Source organism: Chelonia mydas, chromosome 4, assembly GCF_015237465.2.
Source record: "Chelonia mydas isolate rCheMyd1 chromosome 4, rCheMyd1.pri.v2, whole genome shotgun sequence".
Lineage (NCBI taxonomy): Eukaryota > Metazoa > Chordata > Testudines > Cheloniidae > Chelonia > Chelonia mydas.
Window position 1 is genome coordinate 82256626 of NC_057852.1, and position 21456 is coordinate 82278081.

Here is a 21456-nt window from a genome sequence, read left to right on the forward strand (position 1 = left end):
ATGCACAGGTTATACTCATTTGTTCTAGTGCCAACAGTGTAGTTTAGCTTAAACAGCTCTTTTCCCTCCCTCATATTTACTACCCCACCCTCCGATGTATTTATGGAGAATGATCAGTAAAATACCTACCTCAAAGACTTTAATAATTAGATTAGTTTCAGAGTAACAGCCGTGTTAGTCTGTATTCGTAAAAAGAAAAGGAGTACTTGTGGCACCTTAGAGACTAACCAGTTTATTTGAGCATGAGCTTTCGTGAGCTACAGCTCACTTCATCGGATGCATAGCATATCGTGGAAACTGCAGAAGACATTATGTACACACAGAGACCATGAAACAAAACTTCCTCCCACCCCACTCCCCCGCTGGCAACAGCTTATCTAAAGTGATCATCAAGTAGAGCCATTTCCAGCACAAATCCAGGTTTTCTCACCCTTCCCCCCGCCCCCCCCCCCCCACACACATACAAACTCACTCTCCTGCTGGCAACAGCCCATCCCCCTTTGAAACCCCTCTTTATAATGCGCATGATAATCAAGGTGGGTCACCTCCAGCACTAATCCAGGTTTTCTCACCCCCCCACACACACCCCCCTCCAAAAACCACACACACAAACTCATTCTCCTGCTGGCAACAGCTCATCTTACAATGTGCACAGCAATAATTTTTTTTTAATAATTAGATTAGAAATTTAAAATCATCAATACAAGTTTAAAGTTCACATTTAAGGCACTGCTTTCCTAATAGACACTTGATTTTTATTAAGTAATTAATAATATGTGGTCACAAACAGACAGTCCGCAACAGCCTCAAACCCCAGTATCCAACCAGATAACCAACCAGAGGCTCTAAACCAGATGAAAAGAACATGAAATGTACCATACGCAGGTCAATGGAGAGTTTGGACAGGAGTAGCTGACCTCCTTGGGTTCATGGAGGATTAAATCCTGCATAATCTTCTTAAATGACATATCAGAGAAACTCCTGCATATGGAGATGAAGAATATAGGAGCCCAATGGGGGGTGGGGGAGAGAAAGGACCACTAGTAACCCCATCATTGTGACGTTGTCTGATATAAAAGACAAGAAAAGGATATTAAGAGAGATGAAGAAACTATAAGGAATTTTTTCTATCTTTTGAGACCTGTGATAGAGGCAAAAAAATACTTTGTTTCTTTTAAAAGAAGGCTTTTATGCATCAGGGTTCAGAAGTCATTTAATTTAATCCCAGTGAAGCTGCATGCTACACTTGGGGAATATAAATAGTGCTAAATCTTTGTTAGAGAAGGTGTCTCCTTGCAGTGATGAAGATGGCCAATAAGTGTTGAAAATTTCCTGAAAGATGGGACTCTGTCACATTATTTGCTTAATGTACTTGGCTCCCTTAAATTTGTATACAGCAGGGGGAAAAGAGGGAACAGCTTTTAAAGTTAAATCTCCTTCTTTACAGAACTGGATGCTGCATGTGCTGTATTAGCAAGATGCATGATTTCAGTTCATCTCTTGTTCTATTTGGGGTTCTTTGTTCAAATGCTGAAAAAATCCTATTTAATTGTGATTAACAATTTCATGCTGATTGTTACAGATTTAATTAGTTTTTCTGGTTTCATACATGGATAACTAAGCTTCCTCCACCCCCAAAAACTTTGTATGGACTGTATTCAGACAGAGTCCTTTAGAGGGAATATTAGCTAGCTATTTTAAACCTTGAGTGTTGAAAAATAGGCTTAACCACCCTCAAACAGCTGTATCTGGATATGCTTCTGAGCATTTATCCCACTGAACTACTGTTATTTGGAATATTTTTATTTTAAAGGGTACGCTGTCTCATTTAAATGTGTGTGCTCAGCTGTAACACTAGCAAATATCTACTTGCTAAAATTTGGCAGTATGGTTGAAGCAATGGATCTGTATTATAGTTTAGTTTTGGGGGGTGGCTTTTTTTAAAAAAAGCCTCAATGCTTTGGATGAAATGGGAGCCTGTGAGAGTGCAGGACTCACCTCCTGCTGGTCATTGGGAATTAGCTCTTTTCCAGCCTGGAGCGCCTTCTGCAGGCCAGTGATCTGCACAGCTCCGGCCCCTCTGTCCCTCATAGACCCCAGTGCCCCTTTCTCTGCGGTTCTGCTCCCTGGAAGTACCCCCACACTCCGCCTCTGGGTCTCCCCTTCCTGGGGAACCCCCAACCCACTATCCCCTTCTTGCCTCAGTCTGGGCTACTGCCAGTCATCACCAAGCCCCCGCCCCCGGGGGCAGACTGCCGTGTAAAGGCCACTCATCATATGCAAGGGGGTTCAGACCTGTTGCCTTCTTCTGCCTCCCAGTACCAATATGGGCCTTGGACCAAGCCCTACAGCCTAGGGAGTTGCCAGCCTGGAGCGTCCCCACTCAACCTGCTCCTTCCCCAGCACTGCACCACCCTCAGTGCCCTGTCAGGCAGACAGCCAGGCCCTGCTCTCTCCCAGCCTGGAGAGAGACTCCTTGGGCCTCTGGCTCACAGCCTTTTTATACAGGCCAGCTGGGGCCTGATTGGGGTGTGGCCCAGCTGCAGTTGCTTCCCCAATCAGCCATCCCCAGCCACAGCCCTCTCCAGGGCTGCTTTTAACCCCTTCTATTTTAGGAGCAGGGTAGCACCCTATATGCTGTTTATGTCTATACAACCAACAATTAAAAAAAAGTATTCTGACTGAATGGAGAGCAAGGAACATTACATATATAAATATGGAAGAGAACAGTTGAGGGAAGATTGAAGGTATTTTAATATTTTTTTCAGTTCACAACCTCTCAGTGAAATGTATATGTGTAAAATTTCACATGCATATCTATCCAGAATGCCCTTCACCATGGTATTTGAGCTCCACTCAAGCAAGGACACCAATAACCATATTTCTCTTCCTTCCTTGTCAGCAAGAGATTACAGTTTATTAATATTAAATATCAGTGTGCGAATGTTGATGTGTAAGAGCCCCTTTGAGCTTAAGCTTGAGTGAAGAGATAGGTGGTCATTCTTATTTCTTCTGACAGCAAGTTCCAGAGTCTTGGTCTGGCTCCTGTAGTCGCAGATAACTCTCTCTATCGGTTGATATGAGGAACATAACTGTCATGGGACAGTGTGGTTGCACAGAGAAGCACAATCTCTTAGCACTTGTTTCCACTTATCGGGGAATCGACAGCGATCAATCCACCGGGGGTCAATTTAGTAGGTCTAGCAAAGACCCACTAAATCGACCACTGATCACTCTCTCGTCGACTCCAGTACTCCACTGAAATGAGAACCGTCGACTTACCTTATGCAAGAGTTTCTCCCATCGACCAGCGCAGTGTAGACACCACAATAAGTCAACCTAAGGTATGTCGACTCCAGCTATGTTATGCACGTAGCTGGAGTTGTGTAACTTAGGTTGACTTTATCCTGTAGTGTAGACCTGCCCTAGAGAGCCCTGTTCTATCCCTTGGACAGCTTTCAAAAATGAAAACAGAAACCTTGAGATAGATTTTCTGGAATGCAGTTAGAATGTAAAAATTCAAATGTCATGTATAAATACCATAAAAACTGAGAGCATTTAGCAACTTAAAAAAAAAAGTGAAATAATAGTGACAGCATTAAAGTTTTGTCTTTTTGTTTCATTCCATATAAAAAAAATGCAGTCAATGGAGAGTTTAGGATCCTTACCTAGTCTCCAGCCCCATACTTCAATGTGAAGTTTAGGATCTTCACACAGTCCGTCTCTACTCTTATTTCACTGATGCTCTGAAAAGCATGTGAGCTTCTGTCCCTGGCTCCCTCTGCATCTCTTTACCCTGCCAAGCTTCAGAGACCCACAGGCTCCCCAAATCTCCCCCACTGTATGCTACTGAGGGGAGCAGTTTGCAGGGTTCTCATTACTTGCCTGGTTCTCCTGCACTGACTTTAAAAAATACCCACCACACAGACTTTATACAATGAACATCATGAGTATCATAAGGCATGTTTTTGTAAAGTAGTATTTTGATTTTCTCTCTCTAATTTTCAAATGATGGCCTAAGCCCTTGATTTTTTTTTTAGGGATCATGAAGTTTTACACTCCAGCTGTATTTTAGCTAGTTAACTCCTCAAATGAGTTACAGAAACAAGGTGGGGGGAGGTAATACCTATTTTGGACCAACTTCTGTGAAACAAGCTTTCGCGCCACAGAGAGCTCTTCCTCAGGTAACACTGCAGACTCCAATGTTAGCCACTTAGAAAGTATACTATTGAAATTCTTTAAGCCTCTCCAACTTAAAAGAGCCACTTACCCCCTCAAAATAGGCATGTGCCCTAGTACTAAAGACCTTCAGCGGAAGCTTCAGCCACATACAAGAGGGCAGACTGTTCATACAGAGGTACACAATGACCTTTACATTTAGTTACAATAATCATTAATATTTTGGTTTAATTACAGCCTATTTTCTTCAAATAGCACATACACAAACTTTCAAGAGATTTACATGGAAAATTTGAAAGGCTACCAACAAGCTGCATTTGGACTACAGTGACACAAAGCAACACTATATGGTAGTAGAGCTGGGTAAATGAATATTTGATACATCTAGGAATCCAATTTTCCTGTGTGCAAACTTTCCTCAAAGAAACAGATCATGATTTTCCTGATTTTGTGAGTTCCTCCTAATTCTTCAGCATAACATTTGCCTGAATTAATTGCTATGGATTAGCCACACGCTGAGCGGTATGATTCGTTACTTGTTATGTGTGATTGGCTGCCTAACTCACATAGTATCATTTTTTTATTCCTTGATGGGATTAATGTTTTTAAACAGGAAAAAAGTGACAAATAGAGAATAGCAACAACAAATATTCTTGTTTTCATGTGCCTGCTCGCTGAGGCGACATCTACACGGCAGCTGGGGGTGTGATTACAGCTTGTGTAGGTGACAGATCACAGGGGTACATCTAGCTAGCTCATTAAAAACAGCAGTTGAGGATGCAGCAGTTTGGACTAGCAATGCATGTACATGGTCAGGGGGGCTTGTACAGCCTCCCCTGAAGCCCACACCGCCACATCCTCGCTACTATTTTTACTGAGCTAGCTAGTTTAAAGCAAATTAAATCCCCAGTAGATATAGCTGTAGACACCTTGAGACAAGGACTGTATTTACTTTTATGTACACCACCTGGATAGCTCAGTGGTTTGAGCATTGGCCTGCTAAACCCAGGGCTGTGAGTTCAATCCTTGAGGGGGCTATTTAGGGGATCTGGGGCAGAAATTGGGGATTGGTCCTGCTTTGAGCAGCAGGTTGGACTAGATGACCTCCTGAGGTCCCTTCCAACTATGATACGATTCTACCAGAACAGGACCTTGTTGTGGTCAGTGCCTCTGGGAGCTACCATAGCATAAATCCATTTGAAAGCAAATATGGGTATTATTATTTAGTATCACTAATTTAAAATTTTTTTAAATCGAAGTTTAGAATGGGGTAGAGCACTCCAACTGCTCTGTTCTGTACTCTCCCCTGAAGCTCTGATACTGGCCGTTGTCATAATGGTTGGACCATTGGTCTGACCCATTATGACCGTTCTTATGTAAATAAAACCGAACACTTGGAATTTATTCAATTGTTAGACAGAGCTGTCAATTGGGATTGCACTCACTTAGTGCACTCACACTTCTTGTCCCTTTGTCCATGGTAGCTAAACTCTGGGACTGGTGGTTTAAATGTACATTTTTTTTCTATTTACATAAGGTGGGAGGCATAAGATTGATAAGACTCATGTAGAGGTGAGGTAAGTAGTAGGAACTTCCCGCTGTAAGGAAAAGGGGGAAATGTGCCAGTTTCTTTAATCAGCCAGTTCTTGTGCTCTCTCTAAAAATGTGCACGACCAGCACTGTAGCCAGAAGTGAATGTATTTGAGTTATGGACTCTGTATTAGTGTTAAACAGCACCAGGATACTCTTGGGAATTTAATTCTCTGCTTGTTATTCACTGGGTTATTTCCATCTCAATATCTGGCAGTTCCAGTAGTTGTTTGCTTTGTGTGCAAAATGTTTTGCAAAGCTCGAATTCAGAATCATTGCATGATCCATAATGCAGAGAAAGAAAAGGGGAATGTAAATTTTACTCTCACATTTTGTGGTGTTTAGATGTTGCTTGTAATTATTAGAACTGGGAGCACTGGCTGTTGGGAGTCTGAAAGGACAGGAAACAGAAAGGAGGGGGAGAGGAGTTGAGAGGCTGGGAAAAAGCTACAGCGGGTGCAGCAGCAGCTTGGTAAAGAGGTTTCCACTCTGAAAATAAAGTCCTGTTGAAGCTTGTTAGTACCTTGCCTGGTTGATACAACATTTTGGTGACGAGGATGGATCTTCTGCTTCTGAACCCATCTGCACCCTTTTTGCAAAGCCCAGGTGAGCCTCCAATTGCTTTTATTACCTGGATCCATATGTTTGAGACTTATCTGCTTGCAAATAGTGCTACAGAGCTTTCTGAAGTAAGAAAGGATGCTCTGCTAGTCCACTGCCTTGGAGCAGAAGGGCAGTGTATATTTTACACTTTTCCCCTTGCAGATGATAAATATGAGACTGCACTCACTGCATTAAATAATTTTTTTGTGCCAAAAGTGAATGTAGTAGCTAATCGCTACAGATTTCGCCAGCGTGAGAAGAAACCAGGGGAAACTATAATGCAGTATATTGCTTCCTTGAGGAGTCTGATTGTAATTTGTGACTTTGGGAATATGGCAGATGAGATGATTAGAGACCAGCTCATTGAGAAAACAACCATGCTTCATGTAAGAGAACGCTTACTTCTAGAACCACAATTTACATTAGAAAAAGCAATAACCATTGCTACTCAGATTGAGTCAGCTACAGCTGAAGCCAAAATAATGAGCATGGTTACAGGAGGCACAGTCCAAGCTGTGACTCCTTTGCAGAAAAGTTCACTACCACTGCAGACACACAATAGCAAGAGGAAAACTAATGAAAAACCACCGAATCAGCAAATTCAAAATACAGTAAAAGCATGTTTTCGCTGTGGATCCCCACAACTCCTTTCAAGCTACATAGGATGTCTGGCAAAAGTAGCTCAGTGCAATCATTGCAAAAAGATTGGACATTTTGCTAAAGTATGTCACAGTAGCCAGTTCAATCAACAGATGCATGCAGTTACAATACCAGATGTTACTGTGCTGAGTGAAGGGTTCATGTTTAGTTTTTCCACCTGGAAACAGTCAGGGCACACTCTGACTGTTTTGTAGAAGCAATGCACACATTGCTCTATCCAAGGACAAGGACTAGATATGAACCATGAGAAGTTGATTAAAAGACAGTGGCCGTGGGAAGCCTTTTTAGCCTGGGCTCAAGGCCTGAGAACCAGGATTGTAGTAGATAAAAGTTGGTAACTAAGAATATTAATCAATGTCATACATTCCTTGTTGTGTCTTTTTGCAGTAGAAGTATGTAATGCATAGGGGGGAGAAATATAATAAAAGGAGAAGGTGGAAAGCTGGGGGGCGGAGCAGCCCATTTCAGCTGACCAGCCTGCTTGCTTGCATAAAGCTGTGTTATGTCTCATCATTGAACCGCCACAACTGGCGCCCAAACATGGGGCCCTCAGCACTCACCTTGCCCGGCAAGGGTTTCAGACGCGTCACTCATCCGCTTCGTGGATCCCGGTGAGTATTTTTCGTTGTGGTAAGTATGGGAAGCTCCCTCTCTGCTTTACAAGTGCAACACCGCAATGAGCTACAGTACTTGCTGCGTAAGGCTCAGCATGACTGCCCCGCTCGAGCCCTCACTCTCCTGCTACAGGAGGTGCGTGCCCAATGCCCATGGTACCCTGAAGCCGGAACCCTTAAGCTAGCGGACTGGGAGGAGTTGGGCCAGACATTGCACAAAGAGCCTTGGGCGCCCGTGCAGGCTTTACATGCCTGGCACCTCTGCCGCGACGTGATACTGCGTGTCGCCTCGGACAGCCCTCCCTTGCGAGGCTGGTGATCTCGCCACGCCCGTCCGCTCCTGCAGCTATCCCCCCTTCTACCGATGCAACACAGCGTGTCGCCTCGGAAAGACCCTCTCCCGCGCCAACAGAGGCGCTGCCGATCCTGCCACCCCCATCCGCTCCTGCAGTCATCCCTCTCCCTGCTTCACCCCCAGTGCCTTTATTACCACCGCCTCCCTTGCCTTCCCCACCGGAGCCGGTGTGTGATCGCCCTCCGCTCGTGGGGCCCCATGCTCCGGGGCCCCCCGCCGGGTCGTCTGCATCTGCTCAGAGGCTTTCGCTGGTGCAACAAATGGTTCACGCAGCGAGGACTCGCTCAGATATTACAGCAGAGGAGCTGGCTGATCTGGTCTCAGTTTGTCCAGTGACCTGGCAGAATGATGACCAGGGCAACCCGGTTGGAACCTGGGTCAGTTTGCCTTACTCGGTGATCAGAGAGGTAAAGAAAGCAATTCGCGAGTTCGGCCTGACTAGCACGTTTGTGCGTGGTCTTATTGAAGGGCTAGGTAGTGGGTACTCCCTGATCCCTGAAGATTGGAAGGCGCTGTTGCGCATGATGCTGTCACCCAGTCAGTATGTTATTTGGATTAGTGAGTATCAGCAGGAGGCGGAACGCCAGGCCCAGATTCATAGAGCAGAAGGTATTATTTTTGAGCACTTGGCAGGGGAGGGACAGTTTGCTACTGTTGAGATGCAGACTCAACTCCCTCAGGCCCTCTTCCCCCTTATTTCCACCTGCGCCCAGCATGCTTTCCGGAAGGTCCCAGATTCAGGCAAGCCTACTAAAAGCTTTGTCAGTATCCATCAGGGTGCATCAGAGTCCTTTCTGGATTTTACCAACAGATTGCAGGAGGCTATCCTCCGACAGGTGGATAACACTGAGGCAGCTCAGGAGATCCTGTTAAAAATGGCGGTTGAAAATGCGAACGAGGATTGCCGCCGTGCTCTCCAGACGGGCAAGCCTCTGGCATTTTAGAGCTGTCACACATGCTGCAAGCGTGCCAAAACATCGGCACACAAGCCCATAAAGCTGGCGTTCTGGCTGCCGCTCTGAGAAAAACCGGGAAGGAGGGGAAGCGTTGTTACCGCTGTGGTAAGGAGGGTCACTTTCAGCGGGAGTGCCGCTCATCAAAGGCACCTGCCCGACCCTCGAAGAAGTGCCCCAAGTGTGGGAAGGGCTATCACTGGGCTAATCAATGTCGTAGCGGGTCGGGAAACCGCGTGACGGGTCCCACCCGGACCCAGGGCCAAACGGGGGTGTTTCCCACTCAGACAACTGTTCCTCCGCCTTGAAATCCATAGACTCTATGAGGGCGGCGACTGCTGGAAGTGCAGGGCTTGATTTGATCATGCAGGAGGACACTGATTTTCGGCTGCCAGGGGAGGTTTGCGCCATACCTACGCAGGTGACGGGACCTCTCCCTGCCGGCTTTGTGGGTCTCGTTCTCCCTCGCTCACATGCTGGGAAACAGGGTTTCTTTGTCATCCCAGGGGTCATTGATGCCGATTACACCGGCATTATTAAGGTTCAGGTGTGGACTCATCTTCCACAGTCGCTCCTGCGTGGACGCTCTATTGCACAATTGATTTTAGTCCCCTATCAGGTGCCAGCCGCAGAGGATCAGACCCGAGGCAGAGGCGGCTTTGGATCAACGTTGTCTCACTCGCCGTCTCACAGCACGTCCTCTCCACTTGTTGCTCTGACAATGTCAGTCCGTTCCTCAAAACCTCAGTTAACACTTCTCTTAAATAATGTTCCTTTTACAGGGCTGGTGGACACTGGAGCTGACGTTACGGTGATTCGTGATCCGGAGTGGCTGGTTAGTTGGCCTACGGTTCCTTCTAAAGAGTTGTGGGGGATCGGGGGTAGTAAACCCAGGCGCCAAAGTTTGTCTTGGGTCACAGTCTCTAAACCGGGAGGCCGTGCCCTTGCTACTATCCGCCCTTTTGTGCTCCCTGTCCACCTCAATATTTGGGGCCGTGACTTACTTACAAAGTTGGACACCACCCTCGATATTAATATCTGATGGCCCAAAACCCTTCCTCACCCACCGTGCCCTCCGCATTACCCTTGGTATGGCAATCCTTAGAGCCCGTATGGATTGACCAGTGGCCCCTTCCTCTAGAAAAGCTGAAAGCGCTTCATTCGCTGGTGCAGCAGCATTTGCAGGCACAGCGCTTGGAGAGCTCCACTAGTCCCTGGAACACCCCGGTGTTCGTTATTAAGAAAAAATCTGGTGCATGGCGGCTGTTACATGATTTAAGGGAAATAATTAAACGCATCCAACCTATGGGATCCTTGCAGTTTGGCTTACCAAATCCAAACTTAATTCCTCAAACTGATCAGCTTTGTGTCTTAGATTTAAAGATTGTTTTTTCACCATCCCCCTTTGCCCACAAGATCGCGAAAAATTCGCATTTACGGTGCCACAATATAATAATCAACAACCCTCTCAGAGGTATCAGTGGAAGGTCTTGCCCCAGGGAATGCAAAATAGTCCCACCTTGTGTCAGCTCTTTGTGGATCGGGCCCTCGCCCCTTTTCGTGCCCGGTACCCTACGCTAAAGGTCTACCATTATATGGATGACATTTTGCTTAGTGGTCCCCAGGTCACGGCACAACAGCTTGAATCCTTGTCCCAGATTCTTGGCCAAAATGGCCTGTTAGTGGCACCAGAAAAAATCCAATGCTCTTATCCCTACCACTACCTCGGACATAAGGTCCTACAAACATATGCTGCTCCGGTTCGTCCGGAATTAATTCTACCTCAACCTCTAACCCTTGTTAAATTACAACAGATTTTGGGTCATTTAAATTGGATTCGGCCCTACTTTCGTCTCCCCACATCGATGCTGCAGCCGTTGTTCGAGCTCCTACGTGGAGCCCGGGCACCGGGTGCAGTTATTGCCATCGCTGAAGAGCATGTTGCCTGCATTCGACAGATCAATGCAGCATTGAGTCAGCAGTTTGTGGACAGACTCCCTGAGGTCCGTCCCCTACGGTTGATTCTTCTTGCCACCCCTCATACGCCCACTGCGGCTCTGTTTGTACCCCGTACGGACGCAGCCGTCTCTATCATAGAGTGGCTATATTTGTCATCCACTCCTCCGCGGAACATTTATCCTTATTTAGATGCCCTGTCCGATCTTATTCGTAAAGCCCGCCACCGTGCAGTGCAACTCACTGGCACTGATTTAGTTGACATTGTGTTCCCCTTGTCCCGAAGTGAATTTGATTCTTTGTGCCACACCTCCTTGGCCTGGCAGGTTGCTCTTTGTGATTATGTTGGAGAGATTTCTTATAATCCCCCAAAAGATCCTCGGTTGGTAATTACCCAAAAGGTACCCCTAATTGTCCATTGTCTTAGCCGCTCTCAACCCATTGTTTCCGCTATCACTCTTTTTACTGATGGCTCCCCACGTCGAGGTGTAGTCACCTATCAATCAGGTGACCCCCCTCGTTGGCATTCTCGTTTTACGCTGCCTCAGCGTTCCGTGCAGCGCTCAGAACTGGCTGCTGTTATTTTGGCCTTTCAACTTTTTGCTGATTGTCTCTTTAATTTAATTGTGGACACCCATTATGTTTATCAGGTAATTGATCATTTACCCCTAGCCCTCATTACCCCTCAGGTCGATGCGGACCTCCTTCGCCTGTTTTTGTCTTTGCAGTATCTCATCGCCACTCGTAATTTCCCTTATTTTGTTGCTCATATTCGCAGTCATACCCCTCTGCCTGGGCCACTCACTGAGGGCAATGCGCGCGCCGATCGCGCGTTACGAGGTCAGGTAAATTCCCTTTTTTCTGACCCCACTGAAAGCCATGCCTTTTTTCATCAGTCTGCCTCTGTTTTGGCCCGGCAGTTTCACATTCCTGCTGATCATGCACGTTCCATCGTTCGTTCCTGCCCCCACTGTGCCGCTGCTGCTCCTACCTTTTCTTATGCCGTTAACCCCAGAGGTACCGCAGCAAATCAGCTATGGCAAATGGATGTCACTCACGTGCCACAATTCCACCCCTATTCGTTTTTACATGTTTCTGTTGATACTTATTCGGGGTTCCTTTGGGCAACCCCACAGCGTGGGGAAGCTACTGCCAAAGTTATTCACCATTTGCTGGCCTGTTTTTCTGTTATGGGTCGCCCAAGCCAAATTAAAACAGATAATGCCCCAGCTTATTGCTCCACAGCCCTCTCCACCTTTTGTGCCCGATGGGACGTCTGTCTTAAACATGGGATCCCTTATAATTCCACGGGCCAAGCCATTGTTGAACGTGCCAATCGCACACTAAAAACCTTGCTTGACAAACAATTAAAACAAGGGGAGCTGCGTCTCCGAACTTTAGGAGACATTCAACAACAAATGCATATCCTTTTGTTTACTTTAAATAATTTAATGCTGAACGCAGATCAGCAGATCCCCGCGGATCGGCATTTTCACAAATCTGAGGTACTGGAAAGACCGCGTGTCTTTTATCATCAGCTGCCCGATCCGCAATGGTTGGGCCCAGTGCCTCTAATCACTTGGGGTCGGGGATATGCTGCTGTGTCTCTCCCTGCAGGACCGTTGTGGGTTCCAGCCCAGTGTGTGCGACCGGCACTGAAACAGTATGGCATGGCACCAGGGGCTGTCGAACCCCATACCAGAGTTTCAGCTGACCTTGGAGGAGACCGCGGCGCCTCCTGGGTCGACAATGGCGGGACGGAAACGGAGGAGGCGTAGCGTCCCAAGCCGGCCCGTGACATGGGGAGCAGTGAAAGCATTGATCGCCGCGGCTCAACGAAGACTGGCAGCAGATCAACAGCCAGAGACTCCTGAGACTTTGTGGCGATTCTCGCCCAAATCACTGCTAATTATGTGATGATTGTATGCCTTTTGTGCCTGTTATTTCCTGTAGGGGTTGGCTCGGGAGCGCTTCCCCCGTTACGGGCCCGAATGACATATAACATATGGGAAAGATTGGCTTCAATAGCAAATGTTACCCACTTTTGTTTATCTGATTCGGTAGCAGCCGGAGACTTGTTAGGTACATGCCTTATTCCAGTATGTCATCACCCTGAGGAGATAGGGAATAAGACGATGCTCGCTGCTTATGCGAATCTCTCTTCCCAGTACTCTGGCATGGCTAACTGGGGCCCGGCCAACTATACTCTGCCTCACACGGCTATATCCCTCCACACACCGTACCCAGCCGGGGCCAATAATGTCACCTGTGCGCGTGTGGTTAACTGCACTAGTACAAAAGTGCCCATGGGCTGTCGGCAAATTCTCAACCCCTTTTAAATTGTTCCCATGCTGTGAATGTTTCATACAATTATGGCCATATCATCTTACCATCAGGGTGGTTTTTTACTTGCGGCTCACGTACTTTTAGTTATATTCCCGCAAATTTAAGTGATGGCACCCTTTGCTGTCTTAGTAGAATGACGCTTATATTGCCTTTTGCCAGTCAAAAGCACAGTAAAAGAAGAGTACCCCTTTCAGATGATTGTGTTGCAGATGTTGAGCTTTTTAGTCGCGCTGAGTATACTGCCTTAGCAGCCTCTATTGTTGGGGTCCCCGCGCTTGCTACTTATACAGCCAGAACCTTAAATACCCTGGCGTGCTTTGCAGCAAAGGCAATTAACACAACATCCCAGGCAATTGCCCTACTTAACACAGAGCAATACGAATTAAGGGATGCAATCTTGGATAACAGAGCAGCCATTGATTTTCTGCTCTTGAAACATCACATAGGCTGTTCCACGTTTCGGCATATGTGTTGTTTTAATTTAACTGATAATAGCCATTCCATAGAAACTGGACTGGCTGAATTGGCCAATCTTACGGCACACATACGTCAAGATTTGGGGTTTGAGGGTTTTTGGAATTGGCTTACAGGTTGGCTGCCTTCCCTGGGATGGCTGCGACAACTTTTCGGTTATGCTGTGTTTGTGATCATTGGGCTTGTTTTTTGCTGCTGCTGTGTACAATGTATTCCCTCTTTGCTAAGACTTTGTAGAGATTCGCCCTGGCAGGCTCCCCGCGCTATGTCCTTGTCTGTCTGGGAGTTAAATAGCTTGCAAAAGCAAATTGACGGCTACCATGAGATGGCCGAGTATAATTTAAAAAAAATGGGGGATGAAGGGTTCATGTTTAGTTTTTCCACCTGGAAACAGTCAGGGCACACTCTGACTGTTTTGTAGAAGCAATGCACACATTGCTCTATCCAAGGACAAGGACTAGATATGAACCATGAGAAGCTGATTAAAAGACAGTGGCCGTGGGAAGCCTTTTTAGCCTGGGCTCAAGGCCTGAGAACCAGGATTGTAGTAGATAAAAGTTGGTAACTAAGAATATTAATCAACGTCATACATTCCTTGTTGTGTCTTTTTGCAGTAGAAGTATGTAATGCATAGGGGGGAGAAATATAATAAAAGGAGAAGGTGGAAAGCTGGGGGGCGGAGCAGCCCATTTCAGCTGACCAGCCTGCTTGCTTGCATAAAGCTGTGTTCTGTCTCATCATTGAACCGCCACATGCTGAGCGTGGACAAAATCACTACTGCACATATTCCAGAACAGATAAAGTGCACTGTAAACGTTTCCGTCATACCCTCAGGCAAACCACATTCTATTAAGCTAATGTTGGACACTGGCTCAGCAGTATTTATACTACCTGATTCCATCTATCTGCATTACTTTAAAGATGTGCCTCTTACTGAACCCAAACTTCACTTGGTGTGCTATTTGAAAAACCATATTCCAGTACATGGCTGCCTGCCAGTAAGAGTTACTTTTGGTGATTGCTGTGTAACTGCAGAGTTCTACATTGTCCACAAAGGCACTCCAATCCTTGGCAGAGATTTATTGGCTGCTTTAAATCTCAGGGTAGTTAATGGACGAATTGATTTTCCTCAGCAAAGCACGGTACACACACCAGTTTCAGCTGGGACCCAACACCAGGTTGAGGAGAAACTCAGCTGTGCTTATGGGTTTCTGCATAAAGTTAAAATGCAGAATAATGTGATGCCTGTACGACAGAAGTTACGGTGCTTACCATTTTCAGTCAGGGAAGCTGTTTCAGAGGAACTTAGAAAACTTGTTCAAGAGGACATTATTGAAGAGATTAACTTCTCGGAATGGGTTTCACCTACAGTAGTGACACAGAAGAAGGGTGGAGGCATTCGCCTTTGTGTGGACTTAAGGGAGCCAAATAAAGCTATTATGATTAACAGCCATCCTCTTCCTCACATAGAAGAAGTATTTGCAGAACTCCATGGAGCAAAGATGTTTTCTACTCTTGTTTTGCAGAGTGCATACCACCAGGTTATGTTGCATGAAGATAGCAGAGACCTCACAGCATTTATTACACATGAGGGATTATTTCATTTTAAACGTGTTCCATACGGTCTCGCATCTCATAGAATCATAGAATATCAGGGTTGGAAGGGACCTCAGGAGGTCATCTAGTCCAATCCCCTGCTCAAAGCAGGACCAATCCCCAGTTTTTGCCCCAGGTCCCTAAATGGCTCCCTCAAGGATTGAGCTCACAACCCTGGGTTTAGCAGGCCAATGCTCAAACCACTGAGCTATCCCTCCCCCTGTCTGCCCAAGTGCCTTTCAAAAAATGATGTAATTGATTCTGAAGATTCAACATGGAGTTCAGTGCTATCTGGATGATATTATCGTGTTTGGAAATACTTCTGAGGAGCATGACAATAACCTGCAGTCTGTACTAAACTGCATCAGCACAGCAGGCCTACAGCTCAGTAGGTCTAAATGCACATTTAGACAAACTGAATTCTCCTTTCTGGGGCATACAATTTCTGTACTAAAACCTGATCCAGATCATATCCTGGCAATTTCAAATGCTCCTCCTCCAACAGATTTGCAAACCTTATGTTCCTTCTTGGGTCTTACCTCCTGGTATGCAAAATTCATTCCCAATTATGTTTCTGTCACTGAACCATTATGGGAATTACTACGGAGAAATTCAACCTTAGCATGGACAACGGATGCACAAGCTAGTTTCGAAATGGTGAAAAACTTGATTGTACATAGTCCAGTACTTGCACTATTCAGTCCTGCATTGCCCACAATTGTAACTACTGATGCTTCTGATTATGGACTTGGGGCTGTTCTCACACAACTGCATGAGGAAAACACAGAGAGGACTGTTGCATTTCCTTCAAGGACACTAAGTAATGCTGAGAGAAAATATTTTACAGTTGAAAAAGAAGCATTTGCTTGTGTCTGGGCTACTGTAAAATGGAGAACTTACCGGTGGGGCCGCACGTTTAAGTTGCGCACAGACCACAGCCCTTTGACGACGTTGCTCACCACGAAAAGACTGGGAAGAGCAAGATACCATATTGCTCGATGGTCTGCAAGACTACTCTCTTTCAATTATGAACTGGAATATTAGCCTGGAAACCAAAATGTGGTTGCTGATTGCCTTTCTCACTTGCCTTTGCCTTCACCAGATGGTCCACTGGAGGATGAGGATGTAGTGATTGCGCTTATTACAAGCACTCTCACTGCAATTACGAGAGAACAATTTCAAGCTCCTTGTTCAGTGTGTCCAATTCAACAAAAACTACGGGAATTTCTGACAAAGAGATGGCCCAGTCACCCTAAAAACCTTGACCCAGTTTTGCTGCCTTATTTTAGAGTTCAGGATGAACTTTCTTTGTTTGATGGCTGTGTGCTACGAGGTACACACCAGCTCCTTGTGCCAGAAGAATTAGTCAAAATTCATACACCTGGCACACGATACCCAAACCAAACAACAACTACGGGATCTGTATTGGTGGCCAGGGATGGACTCTCAAACTGAAGCACTCATAAAACCCTCTGTCACTTGCCAAATGTATGATAAGACAGCAGTGGCATGTACCCCTCCATTACAGCCTGTTCCTCTTCCTGAATCTGCATGGGGAAAAGTGGCAATTGACATTGTAGGACCCTTTGATACTGCTCCAACTGACTGCCGTTATGCCATCGCTTTAATAGATTATTTCAGTAAATGGCCTGAGGTAGCGTTTACATCGCAAATCTCTTCTGCTACAGTAATTAAGTTCCTCTCCTCAGTTTTTAGCAGGGAAGGTAACCCCAAAGAACTGGTTTCAGATAATGGTAGTCAATTTACTTCCCTGGAGTTTGAAACTTTTCTAGCACAGAGGAACATTTTACGCAGAAAGTCATCCCTATATTACCCTCAAGCCAATGGGGAAATCGAACAGTTTAACAGAAGTTTGAAAGAGAGTTTGCAAAGGCTAAACTGTAAGGGCGATTGCGAATACCCTTCACTACTGATTTCTTCCAAGCATACCAGGCTACATGACATGCCACAACGCAAAGATCACCCGCAGAGTTACTGCATGGGAAAGAGATGAATACTAAACTGAACATTGCTCGATTGTTAAAGGAACGACCTGATGCCCCAAACGAGGATGATGTGAGAAAAACAGTTGAACAGAACCAAGCAAAGTCTAAGGCTTTCACAGACAAGTGGCGGGGTGCTAAGGAACCAAAGTTTGAGTGTGGTTCCTTCGTTAGAATACGAAAACCTGGAATTTTATGCAAAGGGGACCATAAATTCACAGCTCCTCTTAAAATCATAGAGAAGAAGGGAACGTACACGTATTGACTTTCTGATGGGTGGGTATGAAATGCTTCTTATCTTGCACCCGCCTATGCACCAAGAGGAGATTATGCCAACACCCAGTCTGCACTGGATGACTTCACCGTAGTACCAACACAACAAGACATTGCACTGGAACTGGAGCTTGAGAGATGGCCTGTCAGACCCAGACCACCACCTGTCTGGACTAGAGACTGTTTTGTGGTATCTACAGTGTTTTCAGCGTAATATTTCTGCCAACAGTGTAGTGTCTTGTTTCATATTTCTTCCTGTGGTTAGAACAATAATGTTTATTTTAATTGGGAGAGTTTCTTGAGAGGAGGGAATGTGGGGTTTAGATGTTGCTTGTAGTTATTAGAATTGGGAGCACTGGCTGTTGGGAGTCTGAAAGGACAGGAAACAGGAAGGAGGGGCGAGGAGTTGAGAGGCTGGGAGAAAGCTACAGAGGGTGCAGCAGCAGCTTGGTAAAGAGGTTTCCACTTTAAAAATAAAGTCCTGTTGAAGCTTGTTAGTACCATGCCTGGTTGATACAACACATTTCACTTCCAAACTACATGGGTGACCGTGGTATATTGGAAACACTTCAAATGGAGCAGTGTACTTTAAATATCATTTAAACTTTGATTTTAAAACTCTTGGCTTCTGAGGCTCAGTTATCAGATATGCTTGTCTCAAAGATTAAGCCATGCATGTCTAAGCACACACAGCCGGTACAGTGAAACTGTGAATGGCTCATTAACTCAGGTATGGTTCCTTTGGTCGCTCCAACCCTTACTTGGATAACTGTGGTAATTCTAGAGTTAATACATGGCAACATAGGAGGGAGGGTTAGCTCATTGGTTTGAGCATTGGCCTGCTAAACCCAGGGTTGTGAGTTCAATCCTTGAGGGGGACATTTAGGGACCTGGAGCAAAAATTGGGGCTTGGTCCCGTTTTGAGCAGTGGGTTGGACTAGATGACCTTCTGAGGTCCCTTCCAACCCTGATATTCTATGATATGACCACACTGGCTGACATTTTATTTGTTAAAATACTATATTATTAATACCACACCATCTTAAATCTGACCTTGATCCTTATTCATCAAGATATATGCCTGGGGGGCATGGATCAGTGTTCACGTCACATCACGCTCCCTGTCCCTTCCCCCGGCCTAGGCTAAGGAAGCAGGTTGGCTCCTTGGGCCTTATGTTCTCCAAGCTACTGAGCTTGCCCACCTACAATTCTGCCTTCCCCGCTCCCTGGTGGCGAGAATCCAGCTCTTCTTCTGAGGCTCCAACTCTTGTAGCATGTCCCCCTGGAGCAGTGCAAGGAACACACACTGTAATCTAATTAACTGCCTCTTGTGGGCAAAGGGGCAGAACAGGAGGCAACTGCCGGTATCACCCATCAGGGAGGTTGATAGGCACCTGGCTGTAGCAAAATGACAAATTCCATGGCAGACATGCTGAATTTTATGGTGTCTTGGAAAAATGCCAAATTCTGCAATCAGGAAATTGTTTGAGATGCATGGGGCATATTGCACCTCTCGGAGCTACTGTTTTAGGCTGTCTTTGCAGACGCATTTCAGAGTAGCAGCCATGTTAGTCTGTATCCGCAAAAAGAAAAGGAGGACTTGTGGCACCTTAGAGACTAACAAATTTATTTGAGCATAAGCTTTTGTGAGCTACAGCTCACTTCATCGGATGCTGTAGCTCACAAAAGCTTATGCTCAAATAAATATGTTAGTCTCTAAGGTGCCACAAGTACTCCTGTTCTTTTTGCGGATACAGGCAGCTGATACTGTGCACTTTACACTTGGTGCATGTTTTTCAGGTTTTGCTCTGCAACTGGAAAAGCTAGATATGTTTTATGAAAGCTGAGATTCTAGAGTACAGTTCTGTGGCAAGGGGATCTATTCTGAGGCAATTTCAGTGGCTGCAGAATCCTAGATTATATCTGGCCCTGAACACTAGGTAATAAAAATAAAAAGCCAGAGTGAAAACATAGAGCTCCTGGAAATGGATTTTCTGCTTTCTGTCTTTCAGCATTGGAACTCAACACCCCCCCCCCCCACCCCCTTTGTTAGAAATGTATGACAACCATTACACCAAGTAATTTCTGAAGCACGGTGGAAAGAAAACACCTAACAGAGTATAGCTTTTGTTGGATAGGAGGACTAAAACCTCATTCAGATGAAAGTAAGGAATGTGAATGTGAAGTCACATGCATGGACTGTTTTTGACTAAGTGACCAGCTGAATGCTTTCTTTAGTTGCTATAGTCATTGCTCATCATTTTATATATCTAGAAAACAGGGCAAAATGCTTTCTTAGATGCAAAATTACTAATTCATCACTAACAAAATGGCTGTGCTGAAGCATAAAAACAGATGGGTGAAAAATAGCATTGCTTGATTTCATTTAGGCATAAAATTAATATCTGAAATCAAACAATATGAACACATTTTATATCCTCTATCTAGTTACTTAGATGGCCAATCTTTAGTAGCATGGATGTTCCAAGAGACTTATTTAATAATTGCATGCCCAAATATTCATTGAAATAAAATTTTAAATGTAAATTTTTGCCAGAAGTGCTTGCATTCTCAGTCAGATAGATCACACGGTATTTTTCTGGTCCATCACTACACTCAACACAGCTCAGACAGCAAATTTAGGATATCAAATACCTGTAAAAAGCTGTTTGCAATCAATCCATAGCATTTTAAAACAATGCGAAAATTAATTGGTTTCAAACAAATAAATGTGAGGAAATTGTACTGTTTGCATATGTTTCATGAACAAAAAAAGGCTTCAGATAAAATTATGCTTTGCAAATAATTCACCCATCTCTACCAGGTTGCTGCAACTAAACTTTAGTTAGCATCTCATTATAACAATCTTTCTATTATTGTAGAAATCCAAATAAAATAAAGCTCAGGGAGAACATGACTCTGAAACTGTTACAGAAATTAAAGGAGTAGCTGGCCTATACATTTCAGCCTTCCCCCAACACAACTCACTGGGAGTGCTCAAAACCCAAATGGGTAACCAAGAACGTAACATACAGGGTTGGACCAAAGGTCCTTCTAGCCCAGAATCTTGTCTTCCAACAGTGGCCAATGCCAGTTGCTTCAGAGGGAATGAACAGAACAGGTAATCATCTAGTGATCCATCCTCTATCGCCCATTCCCAGTATCTGGCAAACACAGGCTAGGGACACCATCCTTTCCCATCCTGGCTAACAGCCATCGATGGATCTATCCTCCATGAACTTATCTAATTCTTTTTTGAACCCTGTTATAGTCTTGGCCTTCACAACATCCTCTGGCAAAGAATACCATAGGTTGACTGTGCGTTGTGTGACCACATGTAAGTACATCAATCCAGGCAATAAATGAACCTATGGCACCCAAAACGCAGTACTTTTGGGAATTAGGTTACAAGCATTTAATAATAAGCACTGTATCACTGTGATTCCCAGGTGTCTCTTTGATAGCAGTTCTCAGGTATGTCAGATACAGAAGCTAATTAACCTAAAAATACCAGTGAGTCTACAAACAGCCCCATGTCCTGAGGTACCTGCAGCAGGATAAGCCTGTTTGCTTTGAATTATTTGTGCCCAGTTGGTACGGTATACACAGCACAATTTAAATAAATTGGTCTGCTACAGTAATGCACAGATATAAATTCTGAAAAGCAAGAGTTTCCCCCTTGTATAAGATGGCAATGAATTTTCTTTTAACAATTTCTTTTAAAGCTGTAACCTCAGAAATAATAATTTGGAATGGGGTAATCTAAATCTAATTTAGTGGCCCCTGAAACATATTGGATATCTGAGAGGGCTCTCAGAAACTCTTAGTCCTGGGACTGTTATACATGAAGAATA

The 21456-nt window shown here is 45.1% G+C and overlaps 1 long non-coding RNA gene across 1 annotated transcript; it reads left to right on the plus strand.

Moving 5' to 3' along the window:
• The first annotated feature begins 14696 nt into the window (after positions 1–14696).
• Positions 14697–18403, plus strand: LOC122465739. The gene is made up of 3 exons (XR_006290764.1): positions 14697–14728; positions 16981–16985; positions 18249–18403. It is a non-coding gene; the product is annotated as an uncharacterized LOC122465739 (long non-coding RNA).
• The last annotated feature ends 3053 nt before the right edge of the window (positions 18404–21456 follow it).